The following is a 19,607-nucleotide window of genomic DNA, read 5'->3' as shown; positions in this document are numbered from 1 at the left end:
GCCACAGGCCCAGAGGAGCAGCTGCGGCGTTCCTTGGTTGAGGCAGTTCGCTTGATGCAGAACACCCTACTTCGAGAAGTTGATTCAGGGGAGGAAACACAGGGTAACCTGTGTCTCTTTAGACTTGGTAGAAACCACACGGGTGTTTGCTGCATGTGCCCATGGAAACGGGGGCCTGCTGGAACTAGCCTTGCTGTCCCATTTTGAAGGCTGCATTCATGCTGCCTTGAAGCTACCTGACATTCCCTGCTCTTGACAGGCCTGTCAACCCTGTAAGAATGCTTCGCTGAAAAGTATGAGTCTGTTCTGTCTGAGCCAGATGCTTCCGTGGCCGCGGTTGTGGTCTGCCTGACAAGCTCTAGAGCTAAAGGGAATCTCAACGTGAAAACTTGCCTCCAGGTTAGGTCACTAGTAGCCGTGCAGAAAGGGAGGCAGGCAGCTGTTTCCATCAGTTCTTAGTCGCTTACATGCTTGATGTGAAAGGAAGTACACTTTTGAGGACTTGTAGGCCTCTCGGGTACGTATCACTTTCCTCCAAGTTCACTGAGTACCTCCACACCCCCGTGGGCCTGCTGAGCCACTTCGAGACCCGTTGGTTGATCCCTCGGAGGCCCTCTGTGCATGCCGCGTGATGGGCAACACCCTGTACGTTCCTTGAGGAGAGGTACATTTCCACAGTCTTCGAACAGCCTCAAGACAACATTTATGGCGAGTCCGACTTTGTCATGGCCCTTGTGTGAGCTTCCGTGAGAAAACAGTGTGCTTTGAGTACTTCGAGGACCTCGTACCCGAAGTCACTCTGCCTGAGGAGAAAGTCAGCATCTCACCATGCGTTGTCGCTAACGGCACACCCAGCCTGAACAGATGCCTGGAAGTAAGGCCCTGATTTGCCGTGCACAAGCGGAGGCGTGCAGCAGTTTCCATGAGGCGGTGGCCTCTGCTCTGGGTAACTTCCACGGCAGCACAGTTTTCTGGACACCTAGGAGGCTAGCGTGGGCACCCTGCTCCCGGCAGGAACACTGAGTACCCCCAGGCCCACCTGGGTCTGCTAAGCAACATCCAGGCCCGTAGCCCTTTAGAGCCCCTCTGTGTATGCCGAGAGTAGGGAAACGCACTGCACTCTCTTTGGGAGCAGCTTAATTTCCTCAGCACTCGCACACGTTCACGAACACCGTTGTGGCACGTCCCTCATGGCGTCGAAGTCTGACGCATTGCCCTAGTCTGACCTGAACTCAGAGTAACCCTCGGCTTCGCATTCCATCCAGGAGCTCCTGCCTGAAGTCACCGTGCCTCCCAGAGATAGTGGGCGTGCGTTCTAACTGCCATTTAAGACAGTCCTGCTCTTCCTGTGACACTGCAGGCTTTTGGATAGCCACAGGCCCAGAGGAGCAGCTGCGGCGTTCCTTGGTTGAGGCAGTTCGCTTGATGCAGAACACCCTACTTCGAGAAGTTGATTCAGGGGAGGAAACACAGGGTAACCTGTGTCTCTTTAGACTTGGTAGAAACCACAGGAGTGTATGCTGAGTGTGCCCATGGAAACGGGTTCCTGCTGGAACTAGCCTTGCTGTCCCATTTTGAAGGCTGCATTCATGCTGCCTTGAAGCTACCTGACATTCCCTGCTCTTGACAGGCCTGTCAACCCTGTAAGAATGCTTTGCGGAAAAGTATGCGTCCGTTCTGTCTGAACCAGGTGCTTCCGTGGCCGCGGTTGTGGTCCGCCTGACAAGCTCTAGCGCTATAGGGAATCTCAACGTGAAAACTTGCCTCCAGGTTTGGCCCCTAGTAGCCGTGCAGAAAGGGAGGCAGGCAGCTGTTTCCATCAGTTCTTAGTCGCTTACATGCTTTATGTGAAAGGAAGTACACTTTTGAGGACTTGTAGGCCTCTCGGGTACGTATCACTTTCCTCCAAGTTCAGTACCTCCACACCCCCGTGGGCCTGCTGAGCCACTTCGAGACCCGTTGGTTGATCCCTCGGAGGCCCTCTGTGCATGCCGCGTGATGGGCAACACCCTGTACGTTCCTTGAGGAGAGGTACATTTCCACAGTCTTCGAACAGCCTCAGGACAACATTTATGGCGAGTCCGACTTTGTCATGGCCCTTGTGTGAGCTTCCGTGAGAAAACAGTGTGCTTTGAGTACTTCGAGGACCTCGTACCCGAAGTCACTCTGCCTGAGGAGAAAGTCAGCATCTCACCATGCGTTGTCGCTAACGGCACACCCAGCCTGAACAGATGCCTGGAAGTAAGGCCCTGACTTGCCGTGCAGAAGCGGAGGCGTGCAGCAGTTTCCATGAGGCGGTGGCCTCTGCTCTGGGTAACTTCCACGGCAGCACAGTTTTCTGGACACCTAGGAGGCTAGCGTGGGCACCCTGCTCCCGGCAGGAACACTGAGTACCCCCAGGCCCACCTGGGTCTGCTAAGCAACATCCAGGCCCGTAGCCCTTTACAGCCCCTCTGTGTATGCCGAGAGTAGGGAAATGCACTGCACTCTCTTTGGGAGCAGCTTAATTTCCTCAGCACTCGCACACGTTCACGAACACCGTTGTGGCACGTCCCTCATGGCGTCGAAGTCTGACGCATTGCCCTAGTCTGACCTGAACTCAGAGTAACCCTCGGCTTCGCATTCCATCCAGGAGCTCCTGCCTGAAGTCACCGTGCCTCCCAGAGATAGTGGGCGTGCGTTCTAACTGCCATTTAAGACAGTCCTGCTCTTCCTGTGACACTGCAGGCTTTTGGATAGCCACAGGCCCAGAGGAGCAGCTGCGGCGTTCCTTGGTTGAGGCAGTTCGCTTGATGCAGAACACCCTACTTCGAGAAGTTGATTCAGGGGAGGAAACACAGGGTAACCTGTGTCTCTTTAGACTTGGTAGAAACCACACGGGTGTTTGCTGCATGTGCCCATGGAAACGGGGGCCTGCTGGAACTAGCCTTGCTTTCCCATTTTGAAGGCTGCATTCATGCTGCCTTGAAGCTACCTGACATTCCCTGCTCTTGACAGGCCTGTCAACCCTGTAAGAATGCTTCGCTGAAAAGTATGAGTCTGTTCTGTCTGAGCCAGATGCTTCCGTGGCCGCGGTTGTGGTCTGCCTGACAAGCTCTAGAGCTAAAGGGAATCTCAACGTGAAAACTTGCCTCCAGGTTAGGTCACTAGTAGCCGTGCAGAAAGGGAGGCAGGCAGCTGTTTCCATCAGTTCTTAGTCGCTTACATGCTTGATGTGAAAGGAAGTACACTTTTGAGGACTTGTAGGCCTCTCGGGTACGTATCACTTTCCTCCAAGTTCACTGAGTACCTCCACACCCCCGTGGGCATGCTGAGCCACTTCGAGACCCGTTGGTTGATCCCTCGGAGGCCCTCTGTGCATGCCGCGTGATGGGCAACACCCTGTACGTTCCTTGAGGAGAGGTACATTTCCACAGTCTTCGAACAGCCTCAGGACAACATTTATGGCGAGTCCGACTTTGTCATGGCCCTTGTGTGAGCTTCCGTGAGAAAACAGTGTGCTTTGAGTACTTCGAGGACCTCGTACCCGAAGTCACTCTGCCTGAGGAGAAAGTCAGCATCTCACCATGCGTTGTCGCTAACGGCACACCCAGCCTGAACAGATGCCTGGAAGTAAGGCCCTGATTTGCCGTGCACAAGCGGAGGCGTGCAGCAGTTTCCATGAGGCGGTGGCCTCTGCTCTGGGTAACTTCCACGGCAGCACAGTTTTCTGGACACCTAGGAGGCTAGCGTGGGCACCCTGCTCCCGGCAGGAACACTGAGTACCCCCAGGCCCACCTGGGTCTGCTAAGCAACATCCAGGCCCGTAGCCCTTTAGAGCCCCTCTGTGTATGCCGAGAGTAGGGAAACGCACTGCACTCTCTTTGGGAGCAGCTTAATTTCCTCAGCACTCGCACACGTTCACGAACACCGTTGTGGCACGTCCCTCATGGCATCGAAGTCTGACGCATTGCCCTAGTCTGACCTGAACTCAGAGTAACCCTCGGCTTCGCATTCCATCCAGGAGCTCCTGCCTGAAGTCACCGTGCCTCCCAGAGATAGTGGGCGTGCGTTCTAACTGCCATTTAAGACAGTCCTGCTCTTCCTGTGACACTGCAGGCTTTTGGATAGCCACAGGCCCAGAGGAGCAGCTGCGGCGTTCCTTGGTTGAGGCAGTTCGCTTGATGCAGAACACCCTACTTCGAGAAGTTGATTCAGGGGAGGAAACACAGGGTAACCTGTGTCTCTTTAGACTTGGTAGAAACCACACGGGTGTTTGCTGCATGTGCCCATGGAAACGGGGGCCTGCTGGAACTAGCCTTGCTTTCCCATTTTGAAGGCTGCATTCATGCTGCCTTGAAGCTACCTGACATTCCCTGCTCTTGACAGGCCTGTCAACCCTGTAAGAATGCTTCGCTGAAAAGTATGAGTCTGTTCTGTCTGAGCCAGATGCTTCCGTGGCCGCGGTTGTGGTCTGCCTGACAAGCTCTAGAGCTAAAGGGAATCTCAACGTGAAAACTTGCCTCCAGGTTAGGTCACTAGTAGCCGTGCAGAAAGGGAGGCAGGCAGCTGTTTCCATCAGTTCTTAGTCGCTTACATGCTTGATGTGAAAGGAAGTACACTTTTGAGGACTTGTAGGCCTCTCGGGTACGTATCACTTTCCTCCAAGTTCACTGAGTACCTCCACACCCCCGTGGGCCTGCTGAGCCACTTCGAGACCCGTTGGTTGATCCCTCGGAGGCCCTCTGTGCATGCCGCGTGATGGGCAACACCCTGTACGTTCCTTGAGGAGAGGTACATTTCCACAGTCTTTGAACAGCCTCAGGACAACATTTCTGGAGAGTCCGACTTTGTCATGGCCCTTGTGTGAGCTTCCGTGAGAAAACAGTGTGCTTTGAGTACTTCGAGGACCTCGTACCCGAAGTCACTCTGCCTGAGGAGAAAGTCAGCATCTCACCATGCGTTGTCGCTAACGGCACACCCAGCCTGAACAGATGCCTGGAAGTAAGGCCCTGATTTGCCGTGCACAAGCGGAGGCGTGCAGCAGTTTCCATGAGGCGGTGGCCTCTGCTCTGGGTAACTTCCACGGCAGCACAGTTTTCTGGACACCTAGGAGGCTAGCGTGGGCACCCTGCTCCCGGCAGGAACACTGAGTACCCCCAGGCCCACCTGGGTCTGCTAAGCAACATCCAGGCCCGTAGCCCTTTACAGCCCCTCTGTGTATGCCGAGAGTAGGGAAACGCACTGCACTCTCTTTGGGAGCAGCTTAATTTCCTCAGCACTCGCACACGTTCACGAACACCGTTGTGGCACGTCCCTCATGGCGTCGAAGTCTGACGCATTGCCCTAGTCTGACCTGAACTCAGAGTAACCCTCGGCTTCGCATTCCATCCAGGAGCTCCTGCCTGAAGTCACCGTGCCTCCCAGAGATAGTGGGCGTGCGTTCTAACTGCCATTTAAGACAGTCCTGCTCTTCCTGTGACACTGCAGGCTTTTGGATAGCCACAGGCCCAGAGGAGCAGCTGCGGCGTTCCTTGGTTGAGGCAGTTCGCTTGATGCAGAACACCCTACTTCGAGAAGTTGATTCAGGGGAGGAAACACAGGGTAACCTGTGTCTCTTTAGACTTGGTAGAAACCACAGGAGTGTATGCTGAGTGTGCCCATGGAAACGGGTTCCTGCTGGAACTAGCCTTGCTGTCCCATTTTGAAGGCTGCATTCATGCTGCCTTGAAGCTACCTGACATTCCCTGCTCTTGACAGGCCTGTCAACCCTGTAAGAATGCTTTGCGGAAAAGTATGCGTCCGTTCTGTCTGAACCAGGTGCTTCCGTGGCCGCGGTTGTGGTCCGCCTGACAAGCTCTAGCGCTATAGGGAATCTCAACGTGAAAACTTGCCTCCAGGTTTGGCCCCTAGTAGCCGTGCAGAAAGGGAGGCAGGCAGCTGTTTCCATCAGTTCTTAGTCGCTTACATGCTTGATGTGAAAGGAAGTACACTTTTGAGGACTTGTAGGCCTCTCGGGTACGTATCACTTTCCTCCAAGTTCAGTACCTCCACACCCCCGTGGGCCTGCTGAGCCACTTCGAGACCCGTTGGTTGATCCCTCGGAGGCCCTCTGTGCATGCCGCGTGATGGGCAACACCCTGTACGTTCCTTGAGGAGAGGTACATTTCCACAGTCTTCGAACAGCCTCAGGACAACATTTATGGCGAGTCCGACTTTGTCATGGCCCTTGTGTGAGCTTCCGTGAGAAAACAGTGTGCTTTGAGTACTTCGAGGACCTCGTACCCGAAGTCACTCTGCCTGAGGAGAAAGTCAGCATCTCACCATGCGTTGTCGCTAACGGCACACCCAGCCTGAACAGATGCCTGGAAGTAAGGCCCTGATTTGCCGTGCACAAGCGGAGGCGTGCAGCAGTTTCCATGAGGCGGTGGCCTCTGCTCTGGGTAACTTCCACGGCAGCACAGTTTTCTGGACACCTAGGAGGCTAGCGTGGGCACCCTGCTCCCGGCAGGAACACTGAGTACCCCCAGGCCCACCTGGGTCTGCTAAGCAACATCCAGGCCCGTAGCCCTTTACAGCCCCTCTGTGTATGCCGAGAGTAGGGAAACGCACTGCACTCTCTTTGGGAGCAGCTTAATTTCCTCAGCACTCGCACACGTTCACGAACACCGTTGTGGCACGTCCCTCATGGCGTCGAAGTCTGACGCATTGCCCTAGTCTGACCTGAACTCAGAGTAACCCTCGGCTTCGCATTCCATCCAGGAGCTCCTGCCTGAAGTCACCGTGCCTCCCAGAGATAGTGGGCGTGCGTTCTAACTGCCATTTAAGACAGTCCTGCTCTTCCTGTGACACTGCAGGCTTTTGGATAGCCACAGGCCCAGAGGAGCAGCTGCGGCGTTCCTTGGTTGAGGCAGTTCGCTTGATGCAGAACACCCTACTTCGAGAAGTTGATTCAGGGGAGGAAACACAGGGTAACCTGTGTCTCTTTAGACTTGGTAGAAACCACACGGGTGTTTGCTGCATGTGCCCATGGAAACGGGGGCCTGCTGGAACTAGCCTTGCTTTCCCATTTTGAAGGCTGCATTCATGCTGCCTTGAAGCTACCTGACATTCCCTGCTCTTGACAGGCCTGTCAACCCTGTAAGAATGCTTCGCTGAAAAGTATGAGTCTGTTCTGTCTGAGCCAGATGCTTCCGTGGCCGCGGTTGTGGTCTGCCTGACAAGCTCTAGAGCTAAAGGGAATCTCAACGTGAAAACTTGCCTCCAGGTTAGGTCACTAGTAGCCGTGCAGAAAGGGAGGCAGGCAGCTGTTTCCATCAGTTCTTAGTCGCTTACATGCTTGATGTGAAAGGAAGTACACTTTTGAGGACTTGTAGGCCTCTCGGGTACGTATCACTTTCCTCCAAGTTCACTGAGTACCTCCACACCCCCGTGGGCATGCTGAGCCACTTCGAGACCCGTTGGTTGATCCCTCGGAGGCCCTCTGTGCATGCCGCGTGATGGGCAACACCCTGTACGTTCCTTGAGGAGAGGTACATTTCCACAGTCTTCGAACAGCCTCAGGACAACATTTATGGCGAGTCCGACTTTGTCATGGCCCTTGTGTGAGCTTCCGTGAGAAAACAGTGTGCTTTGAGTACTTCGAGGACCTCGTACCCGAAGTCACTCTGCCTGAGGAGAAAGTCAGCATCTCACCATGCGTTGTCGCTAACGGCACACCCAGCCTGAACAGATGCCTGGAAGTAAGGCCCTGATTTGCCGTGCACAAGCGGAGGCGTGCAGCAGTTTCCATGAGGCGGTGACCTCTGCTCTGGGTAACTTCCACGGCAGCACAGTTTTCTGGACACCTAGGAGGCTAGCGTGGGCACCCTGCTCCCGGCAGGAACACTGAGTACCCCCAGGCCCACCTGGGTCTGCTAAGCAACATCCAGGCCCGTAGCCCTTTAGAGCCCCTCTGTGTATGCCGAGAGTAGGGAAACGCACTGCACTCTCTTTGGGAGCAGCTTAATTTCCTCAGCACTCGCACACGTTCACGAACACCGTTGTGGCACGTCCCTCATGGCGTCGAAGTCTGACGCATTGCCCTAGTCTGACCTGAACTCAGAGTAACCCTCGGCTTCGCATTCCATCCAGGAGCTCCTGCCTGAAGTCACCGTGCCTCCCAGAGATAGTGGGCGTGCGTTCTAACTGCCATTTAAGACAGTCCTGCTCTTCCTGTGACACTGCAGGCTTTTGGATAGCCACAGGCCCAGAGGAGCAGCTGCGGCGTTCCTTGGTTGAGGCAGTTCGCTTGATGCAGAACACCCTACTTCGAGAAGTTGATTCAGGGGAGGAAACACAGGGTAACCTGTGTCTCTTTAGACTTGGTAGAAACCACACGGGTGTTTGCTGCATGTGCCCATGGAAACGGGGGCCTGCTGGAACTAGCCTTGCTTTCCCATTTTGAAGGCTGCATTCATGCTGCCTTGAAGCTACCTGACATTCCCTGCTCTTGACAGGCCTGTCAACCCTGTAAGAATGCTTCGCTGAAAAGTATGAGTCTGTTCTGTCTGAGCCAGATGCTTCCGTGGCCGCGGTTGTGGTCTGCCTGACAAGCTCTAGAGCTAAAGGGAATCTCAACGTGAAAACTTGCCTCCAGGTTAGGTCACTAGTAGCCGTGCAGAAAGGGAGGCAGGCAGCTGTTTCCATCAGTTCTTAGTCGCTTACCTGCTTGATGTGAAAGGAAGTACACTTTTGAGGACTTGTAGGCCTCTCGGGTACGTATCACTTTCCTCCAAGTTCACTGAGTACCTCCACACCCCCGTGGGCATGCTGAGCCACTTCGAGACCCGTTGGTTGATCCCTCGGAGGCCCTCTGTGCATGCCGCGTGATGGGCAACACCCTGTACGTTCCTTGAGGAGAGGTACATTTCCACAGTCTTCGAACAGCCTCAGGACAACATTTATGGCGAGTCCGACTTTGTCATGGCCCTTGTGTGAGCTTCCGTGAGAAAACAGTGTGCTTTGAGTACTTCGAGGACCTCGTACCCGAAGTCACTCTGCCTGAGGAGAAAGTCAGCATCTCACCATGCGTTGTCGCTAACGGCACACCCAGCCTGAACAGATGCCTGGAAGTAAGGCCCTGATTTGCCGTGCACAAGCGGAGGCGTGCAGCAGTTTCCATGAGGCGGTGGCCTCTGCTCTGGGTAACTTCCACGGCAGCACAGTTTTCTGGACACCTAGGAGGCTAGCGTGGGCACCCTGCTCCCGGCAGGAACACTGAGTACCCCCAGGCCCACCTGGGTCTGCTAAGCAACATCCAGGCCCGTAGCCCTTTAGAGCCCCTCTGTGTATGCCGAGAGTAGGGAAACGCACTGCACTCTCTTTGGGAGCAGCTTAATTTCCTCAGCACTCGCACACGTTCACGAACACCGTTGTGGCACGTCCCTCATGGCATCGAAGTCTGACGCATTGCCCTAGTCTGACCTGAACTCAGAGTAACCCTCGGCTTCGCATTCCATCCAGGAGCTCCTGCCTGAAGTCACCGTGCCTCCCAGAGATAGTGGGCGTGCGTTCTAACTGCCATTTAAGACAGTCCTGCTCTTCCTGTGACACTGCAGGCTTTTGGATAGCCACAGGCCCAGAGGAGCAGCTGCGGCGTTCCTTGGTTGAGGCAGTTCGCTTGATGCAGAACACCCTACTTCGAGAAGTTGATTCAGGGGAGGAAACACAGGGTAACCTGTGTCTCTTTAGACTTGGTAGAAACCACACGGGTGTTTGCTGCATGTGCCCATGGAAACGGGGGCCTGCTGGAACTAGCCTTGCTTTCCCATTTTGAAGGCTGCATTCATGCTGCCTTGAAGCTACCTGACATTCCCTGCTCTTGACAGGCCTGTCAACCCTGTAAGAATGCTTCGCTGAAAAGTATGAGTCTGTTCTGTCTGAGCCAGATGCTTCCGTGGCCGCGGTTGTGGTCTGCCTGACAAGCTCTAGAGCTAAAGGGAATCTCAACGTGAAAACTTGCCTCCAGGTTAGGTCACTAGTAGCCGTGCAGAAAGGGAGGCAGGCAGCTGTTTCCATCAGTTCTTAGTCGCTTACATGCTTGATGTGAAAGGAAGTACACTTTTGAGGACTTGTAGGCCTCTCGGGTACGTATCACTTTCCTCCAAGTTCACTGAGTACCTCCACACCCCCGTGGGCCTGCTGAGCCACTTCGAGACCCGTTGGTTGATCCCTCGGAGGCCCTCTGTGCATGCCGCGTGATGGGCAACACCCTGTACGTTCCTTGAGGAGAGGTACATTTCCACAGTCTTCGAACAGCCTCAGGACAACATTTCTGGAGAGTCCGACTTTGTCATGGCCCTTGTGTGAGCTTCCGTGAGAAAACAGTGTGCTTTGAGTACTTCGAGGACCTCGTACCCGAAGTCACTCTGCCTGAGGAGAAAGTCAGCATCTCACCATGCGTTGTCGCTAACGGCACACCCAGCCTGAACAGATGCCTGGAAGTAAGGCCCTGATTTGCCGTGCACAAGCGGAGGCGTGCAGCAGTTTCCATGAGGCGGTGGCCTCTGCTCTGGGTAACTTCCACGGCAGCACAGTTTTCTGGACACCTAGGAGGCTAGCGTGGGCACCCTGCTCCCGGCAGGAACACTGAGTACCCCCAGGCCCACCTGGGTCTGCTAAGCAACATCCAGGCCCGTAGCCCTTTAGAGCCCCTCTGTGTATGCCGAGAGTAGGGAAACGCACTGCACTCTCTTTGGGAGCAGCTTAATTTCCTCAGCACTCGCACACGTTCACGAACACCGTTGTGGCACGTCCCTCATGGCGTCGAAGTCTGACGCATTGCCCTAGTCTGACCTGAACTCAGAGTAACCCTCGGCTTCGCATTCCATCCAGGAGCTCCTGCCTGAAGTCACCGTGCCTCCCAGAGATAGTGGGCGTGCGTTCTAACTGCCATTTAAGACAGTCCTGCTCTTCCTGTGACACTGCAGGCTTTTGGATAGCCACAGGCCCAGAGGAGCAGCTGCGGCGTTCCTTGGTTGAGGCAGTTCGCTTGATGCAGAACACCCTACTTCGAGAAGTTGATTCAGGGGAGGAAACACAGGGTAACCTGTGTCTCTTTAGACTTGGTAGAAACCACAGGAGTGTATGCTGAGTGTGCCCATGGAAACGGGTTCCTGCTGGAACTAGCCTTGCTGTCCCATTTTGAAGGCTGCATTCATGCTGCCTTGAAGCTACCTGACATTCCCTGCTCTTGACAGGCCTGTCAACCCTGTAAGAATGCTTTGCGGAAAAGTATGCGTCCGTTCTGTCTGAACCAGGTGCTTCCGTGGCCGCGGTTGTGGTCCGCCTGACAAGCTCTAGCGCTATAGGGAATCTCAACGTGAAAACTTGCCTCCAGGTTTGGCCCCTAGTAGCCGTGCAGAAAGGGAGGCAGGCAGCTGTTTCCATCAGTTCTTAGTCGCTTACATGCTTGATGTGAAAGGAAGTACACTTTTGAGGACTTGTAGGCCTCTCGGGTACGTATCACTTTCCTCCAAGTTCAGTACCTCCACACCCCCGTGGGCCTGCTGAGCCACTTCGAGACCCGTTGGTTGATCCCTCGGAGGCCCTCTGTGCATGCCGCGTGATGGGCAACACCCTGTACGTTCCTTGAGGAGAGGTACATTTCCACAGTCTTCGAACAGCCTCAGGACAACATTTATGGCGAGTCCGACTTTGTCATGGCCCTTGTGTGAGCTTCCGTGAGAAAACAGTGTGCTTTGAGTACTTCGAGGACCTCGTACCCGAAGTCACTCTGCCTGAGGAGAAAGTCAGCATCTCACCATGCGTTGTCGCTAACGGCACACCCAGCCTGAACAGATGCCTGGAAGTAAGGCCCTGATTTGCCGTGCACAAGCGGAGGCGTGCAGCAGTTTCCATGAGGCGGTGGCCTCTGCTCTGGGTAACTTCCACGGCAGCACAGTTTTCTGGACACCTAGGAGGCTAGCGTGGGCACCCTGCTCCCGGCAGGAACACTGAGTACCCCCAGGCCCACCTGGGTCTGCTAAGCAACATCCAGGCCCGTAGCCCTTTACAGCCCCTCTGTGTATGCCGAGAGTAGGGAAACGCACTGCACTCTCTTTGGGAGCAGCTTAATTTCCTCAGCACTCGCACACGTTCACGAACACCGTTGTGGCACGTCCCTCATGGCGTCGAAGTCTGACGCATTGCCCTAGTCTGACCTGAACTCAGAGTAACCCTCGGCTTCGCATTCCATCCAGGAGCTCCTGCCTGAAGTCACCGTGCCTCCCAGAGATAGTGGGCGTGCATTCTAACTGCCATTTAAGACAGTCCTGCTCTTCCTGTGACACTGCAGGCTTTTGGATAGCCACAGGCCCAGAGGAGCAGCTGCGGCGTTCCTTGGTTGAGGCAGTTCGCTTGATGCAGAACACCCTACTTCGAGAAGTTGATTCAGGGGAGGAAACACAGGGTAACCTGTGTCTCTTTAGACTTGGTAGAAACCACACGGGTGTTTGCTGCATGTGCCCATGGAAATGGGGGCCTGCTGGAACTAGCCTTGCTTTCCCATTTTGAAGGCTGCATTCATGCTGCCTTGAAGCTACCTGACATTCCCTGCTCTTGACAGGCCTGTCAACCCTGTAAGAATGCTTCGCTGAAAAGTATGAGTCTGTTCTGTCTGAGCCAGATGCTTCCGTGGCCGCGGTTGTGGTCTGCCTGACAAGCTCTAGAGCTAAAGGGAATCTCAACGTGAAAACTTGCCTCCAGGTTAGGTCACTAGTAGCCGTGCAGAAAGGGAGGCAGGCAGCTGTTTCCATCAGTTCTTAGTCGCTTACATGCTTGATGTGAAAGGAAGTACACTTTTGAGGACTTGTAGGCCTCTCGGGTACGTATCACTTTCCTCCAAGTTCACTGAGTACCTCCACACCCCCGTGGGCCTGCTGAGCCACTTCGAGACCCGTTGGTTGATCCCTCGGAGGCCCTCTGTGCATGCCGCGTGATGGGCAACACCCTGTACGTTCCTTGAGGAGAGGTACATTTCCACAGTCTTCGAACAGCCTCAGGACAACATTTATGGCGAGTCCGACTTTGTCATGGCCCTTGTGTGAGCTTCCGTGAGAAAACAGTGTGCTTTGAGTACTTCGAGGACCTCGTACCCGAAGTCACTCTGCCTGAGGAGAAAGTCAGCATCTCACCATGCGTTGTCGCTAACGGCACACCCAGCCTGAACAGATGCCTGGAAGTAAGGCCCTGATTTGCCGTGCACAAGCGGAGGCGTGCAGCAGTTTCCATGAGGCGGTGACCTCTGCTCTGGGTAACTTCCACGGCAGCACAGTTTTCTGGACACCTAGGAGGCTAGCGTGGGCACCCTGCTCCCGGCAGGAACACTGAGTACCCCCAGGCCCACCTGGGTCTGCTAAGCAACATCCAGGCCCGTAGCCCTTTAGAGCCCCTCTGTGTATGCCGAGAGTAGGGAAACGCACTGCACTCTCTTTGGGAGCAGCTTAATTTCCTCAGCACTCGCACACGTTCACGAACACCGTTGTGGCACGTCCCTCATGGCGTCGAAGTCTGACGCATTGCCCTAGTCTGACCTGAACTCAGAGTAACCCTCGGCTTCGCATTCCATCCAGGAGCTCCTGCCTGAAGTCACCGTGCCTCCCAGAGATAGTGGGCGTGCGTTCTAACTGCCATTTAAGACAGTCCTGCTCTTCCTGTGACACTGCAGGCTTTTGGATAGCCACAGGCCCAGAGGAGCAGCTGCGGCGTTCCTTGGTTGAGGCAGTTCGCTTGATGCAGAACACCCTACTTCGAGAAGTTGATTCAGGGGAGGAAACACAGGGTAACCTGTGTCTCTTTAGACTTGGTAGAAACCACACGGGTGTTTGCTGCATGTGCCCATGGAAACGGGGGCCTGCTGGAACTAGCCTTGCTTTCCCATTTTGAAGGCTGCATTCATGCTGCCTTGAAGCTACCTGACATTCCCTGCTCTTGACAGGCCTGTCAACCCTGTAAGAATGCTTCGCTGAAAAGTATGAGTCTGTTCTGTCTGAGCCAGATGCTTCCGTGGCCGCGGTTGTGGTCTGCCTGACAAGCTCTAGAGCTAAAGGGAATCTCAACGTGAAAACTTGCCTCCAGGTTAGGTCACTAGTAGCCGTGCAGAAAGGGAGGCAGGCAGCTGTTTCCATCAGTTCTTAGTCGCTTACATGCTTTATGTGAAAGGAAATACACTTTTGAGGACTTGTAGGCCTCTCGGGTACGCATCACTTTCCTCCAAGTTCACTGAGTACCTCCACACCCCCGTGGGCCTGCTGAGCCACTTCGAGACCCGTTGGTTGATCCCTCGGAGGCCCTCTGTGCATGCCGCGTGATGGGCAACACCCTGTACGTTCCTTGAGGAGAGGTACATTTCCACAGTCTTCGAACAGCCTCAGGACAACATTTCTGGAGAGTCCGACTTTGTCATGGCCCTTGTGTGAGCTTCCGTGAGAAAAGAGTGTGCTTTGAGTACTTCGAGGACCTCGTACCCGAAGTCACTCTGCCTGAGGAGAAAGTCAGCATCTCACCATGCGTTGTCGCTAACGGCACACCCAGCCTGAACAGATGCCTGGAAGTAAGGCCCTGATTTGCCGTGCACAAGCGGAGGCGTGCAGCAGTTTCCATGAGGCGGTGGCCTCTGCTCTGGGTAACTTCCACGGCAGCACAGTTTTCTGGACACCTAGGAGGCTAGCGTGGGCACCCTGCTCCCGGCAGGAACACTGAGTACCCCCAGGCCCACCTGGGTCTGCTAAGCAACATCCAGGCCCGTAGCCCTTTACAGCCCCTCTGTGTATGCCGAGCGTAGGGAAACGCACTGCACTCTCTTTGGGAGCAGCTTAATTTCCTCAGCACTCGCACACGTTCACGAACACCGTTGTGGCACGTCCCTCATGGCGTCGAAGTCTGACGCATTGCCCTAGTCTGACCTGAACTCAGAGTAACCCTCGGCTTCGCATTCCATCCAGGAGCTCCTGCCTGAAGTCACCGTGCCTCCCAGAGATAGTGGGCGTGCGTTCTAACTGCCATTTAAGACAGTCCTGCTCTTCCTGTGACACTGCAGGCTTTTGGATAGCCACAGGCCCAGAGGAGCAGCTGCGGCGTTCCTTGGTTGAGGCAGTTCGCTTGATGCAGAACACCCTACTTCGAGAAGTTGATTCAGGGGAGGAAACACAGGGTAACCTGTGTCTCTTTAGACTTGGTAGAAACCACACGGGTGTTTGCTGCATGTGCCCATGGAAACGGGGGCCTGCTGGAACTAGCCTTGCTTTCCCATTTTGAAGGCTGCATTCATGCTGCCTTGAAGCTACCTGACATTCCCTGCTCTTGACAGGCCTGTCAACCCTGTAAGAATGCTTCGCTGAAAAGTATGAGTCTGTTCTGTCTGAGCCAGATGCTTCCGTGGCCGCGGTTGTGGTCTGCCTGACAAGCTCTAGAGCTAAAGGGAATCTCAACGTGAAAACTTGCCTCCAGGTTAGGTCACTAGTAGCCGTGCAGAAAGGGAGGCAGGCAGCTGTTTCCATCAGTTCTTAGTCGCTTACATGCTTTATGTGAAAGGAAATACACTTTTGAGGACTTGTAGGCCTCTCGGGTACGCATCACTTTCCTCCAAGTTCACTGAGTACCTCCACACCCCCGTGGGCCTGCTGAGCCACTTCGAGACCCGTTGGTTGATCCCTCGGAGGCCCTCTGTGCATGCCGCGTGATGGGCAACACCCTGTACGTTCCTTGAGGAGAGGTACATTTCCACAGTCTTCGAACAGCCTCAGGACAACATTTCTGGAGAGTCCGACTTTGTCATGGCCCTTGTGTGAGCTTCCGTGAGAAAAGAGTGTGCTTTGAGTACTTCGAGGACCTCGTACCCGAAGTCACTCTGCCTGAGGAGAAAGTCAGCATCTCACCATGCGGTGTCGCTAACGGCACACCCAGCCTGAACAGATGCCTGGAAGTAAGGCCCTGACCTGCCGTGCAGAAGCGGAGGCGTGCAGCAGTTTCCATGAGGCGGTGGCCTCTGCTCTGGGTAACTTCCACGGCAGCACAGTTTTCTGGACACCTAGGAGGCTAGCGTGGGCACCCTGCTCCCGGCAGGAACACTGAGTACCCCCAGGCCCACCTGGGTCTGCTAAGCAACATCCAGGCCCGTAGCCCTTTAGAGCCCCTCTGTGTATGCCGAGAGTAGGGAAACGCACTGCACTCTCTTTGGGAGCAGCTTAATTTCCTCAGCACTCGCACACGTTCACGAACACCGTTGTGGCACGTCCCTCATGGCGTCGAAGTCTGACGCATTGCCCTAGTCTGACCTGAACTCAGAGTAACCCTCGGCTTCGCATTCCATCTAGGAGCTCCTGCCTGAAGTCACCGTGCCTCCCAGAGATAGTGGGCGTGCGTTCTAACTGCCATTTAAGACAGTCATGCTCTTCCTGTGACACTGCAGGCTTTTGGATAGCCACAGGCCCAGAGGAGCAGCTGCGGCGTTCCTTGGTTGAGGCAGTTCGCTTGATGCAGAACACCCTACTTCGAGAAGTTGATTCAGGGGAGGAAACACAGGGTAACCTGTGTCTCTTTAGACTTGGTAGAAACCACACGGGTGTTTGCTGCATGTGCCCATGGAAACGGGTTCCTGCTGGAACTAGCCTTGCTGTCCCATTTTGAAGGCTGCATTCATGCTGCCTTGAAGCTACCTGACATTCCCTGCTCTTGACAGGCCCGTCAACCCTGTAAGAATGCTTTGCGGAAAAGTATGCATCCGTTCTGTCTGAACCAGGTGCTTCCGTGGCCGCGGTTGTGGTCCGCCTGACAAGCTCTAGCGCTATAGGGAATCTCAACGTGAAAACTTGCCTCCAGGTTAGGTCCCTAGTAGCCGTGCAGAAAGGGAAGCGGGCAGCTGTTTCCATGAGTTCTTAGTCGCTTATATGCTTGATGTGAAAGGAAGTACACTTTTGAGGACTCGTAGGCCTCTCCGGTATGCATCACTTTCGCTCCAAGTTCACTGACTACCTCCACACCCCCGTGGGCCGGCTGAGCCACTTCGAGACCCGTTGCTTGAACCCTCGGAGGCCCTCTGTGCCTGCCGATTGATGGGCAACACCCTGTATGTTCCTTGAGGAGAGGTACATTTCCACAGTCTTCGAACAGCCTCAGGACAACATTTATGGCGAGTCCGACTTTGTCATGGCCCTTGTGTGAGCTTCCGTGAGAAAACAGTGTGCTTTTAGTACTTCGAGGACCTCGTACCCGAAGTCACTCTGCCTGAGGAGAAAGTCAGCATCTCACCATGCGGTGTCGCTAACGGCACACCCAGCCTGAACAGATGTCTGGAAGTAAGGCCCTGACCTGCCGTGCAGAAGCGGAGGCGTGCAGCAGTTTCCATGAGGCGGTGGCCTCTGCTCTGGGTAACTTCCACGGCAGCACAGATTTCTGGACACCTAGGAGGCTAGCGAGGGCACCCTGCTCCCGGCAGGAACACTGAGTACCCCCAGGCCCACCTGGGTCTGCTAAGTAACATTCAGGCCCGTAGCCCTTTACAGCCCCTCTGTGTATGCCGAGCGTAGGGAAACGCACTGCACTCTCTTTGGGAGCAGCTTAATTTCCTCACCACTCGCACACGTTCAGGAACACCGTTGTGGCACTTCCCTCATGGCGTCGAAGTCTGACGCATTGCCCTAGTCTGAGCTGAACTCAGAGTAACCCTCGGCTTCGCATTCCATCTAGAAGCTCCTGCCTGAAGTCACCGTGCCTCCCAGAGATAGTGGGCGTGCGTTCTAACTGCCATTTAAGACAGTCCTGCTCTTCCTGTGACACTGCAGGCTTTTGGATAGCCACAGGCCCAGAGGAGCAGCTGCGGCGTTCCTTGGTTGAGGCAGTTCGCTTGATGCAGAACACCCTACTTCGAGAAGTTGATTCAGGGGAGGAAACACAGGGTAACCTGTGTCTCTTTAGACTTGGTAGAAACCACACGGGTGTTTGCTGCATGTGCCCATGGAAACGGGGGCCTGCTGGAACTAGCCTTGCTGTCCCATTTTGAAGGCTGCATTCATGCTGCCTTGAAGCTACCTGACATTCCCTGCTCTTGACAGGCCTGTCAACCCTGTAAGAATGCTTCGCTGAAAAGTATGAGTCTGTTCTGTCTGAGCCAGATGCTTCCGTGGCCGCGGTTGTGGTCTGCCTGACAAGCTCTAGAGCTAAAGGGAATCTCAACGTGAAAACTTGCCTCCAGGTTAGGTCACTAGTAGCCGTGCAGAAAGGGAGGCAGGCAGCTGTTTCCATCAGTTCTTAGTCGCTTACATGCTTTATGTGAAAGGAAGTACACTTTTGAGGACTTGTAGGCCTCTCGGGTACGTATCACTTTCCTCCAAGTTCACTGAGTACCTCCACACCCCCGTGGGCCTGCTGAGCCACTTCGAGACCCGTTGGTTGATCCCTCGGAGGCCCTCTGTGCATGCCGCGTGATGGGCAACACCCTGTACGTTCCTTGAGGAGAGGTACATTTCCACAGTCTTCGAACAGCCTCAGGACAACATTTATGGCGAGTCCGACTTTGTCATGGCCCTTGTGTGAGCTTCCGTGAGAAAACAGTGTGCTTTTAGTACTTCGAGGACCTCGTACCCGAAGTCACTCTGCCTGAGGAGAAAGTCAGCATCTCACCATGCGTTGTCGCTAACGGCACACCCAGCCTGAACAGATGCCTGGAAGTAAGGCCCTGACCTGCCGTGCAGAAGCGGAGGCGTGCAGCAGTTTCCATGAGGCGGTGGCCTCTGCTCTGGGTAACTTCCACGGCAGCACAGTTTTCTGGACACCTAGGAGGCTAGCGTGGGCACCCTGCTCCCGGCAGGAACACTGAGTACCCCCAGGCCCACCTGGGTCTGCTAAGTAACATTCAGGCCCGTAGCCCTTTACAGCCCCTCTGTGTATGCCGAGCGTAGGGAAACGCACTGCACTCTCTTTGGGAGCAGCTTAATTTCCTCACCACTCGCACACGTTCAGGAACACCGTTGTGGCACTTCCCTCATGGCGTCGAAGTCTGACGCATTGCCCTAGTCTGAGCTGAACTCAGAGTAACCCTCGGCTTCGCATTCCATCTAGAAGCTCCTGCCTGAAGTCACCGTGCCTCCCAGAGATAGTGGGCGTGCGTTCTAACTGCCATTTAAGACAGTCCTGCTCTTCCTGTGACACTGCAGGCTTTTGGATAGCCACAGGCCCAGAGGAGCAGCTGCGGCGTTCCTTGGTTGAGGCAGTTCGCTTGATGCAGAACACCCTACTTCGAGAAGTTGATTCAGGGGAGGAAACACAGGGTAACCTGTGTCTCTTTAGACTTGGTAGAAACCACACGGGTGTTTGCTGCATGTGCCCATGGAAACGGGGGCCTGCTGGAACTAGCCTTGCTGTCCCATTTTGAAGGCTGCATTCATGCTGCCTTGAAGCTACCTGACATTCCCTGCTCTTGACAGGCCTGTCAACCCTGTAAGAATGCTTCGCTGAAAAGTATGAGTCTGTTCTGTCTGAGCCAGATGCTTCCGTGGCCGCGGTTGTGGTCTGCCTGACAAGCTCTAGAGCTAAAGGGAATCTCAACGTGAAAACTTGCCTCCAGGTTAGGTCACTAGTAGCCGTGCAGA

Source organism: Pseudorca crassidens, chromosome 17 (assembly GCF_039906515.1).
Source record: "Pseudorca crassidens isolate mPseCra1 chromosome 17, mPseCra1.hap1, whole genome shotgun sequence".
Classification (NCBI taxonomy): Eukaryota; Metazoa; Chordata; class Mammalia; order Artiodactyla; family Delphinidae; genus Pseudorca; species Pseudorca crassidens.
The sequence above is the reverse complement of the archived record's forward strand: the minus strand, read 5'-3'. Positions refer to the sequence as shown.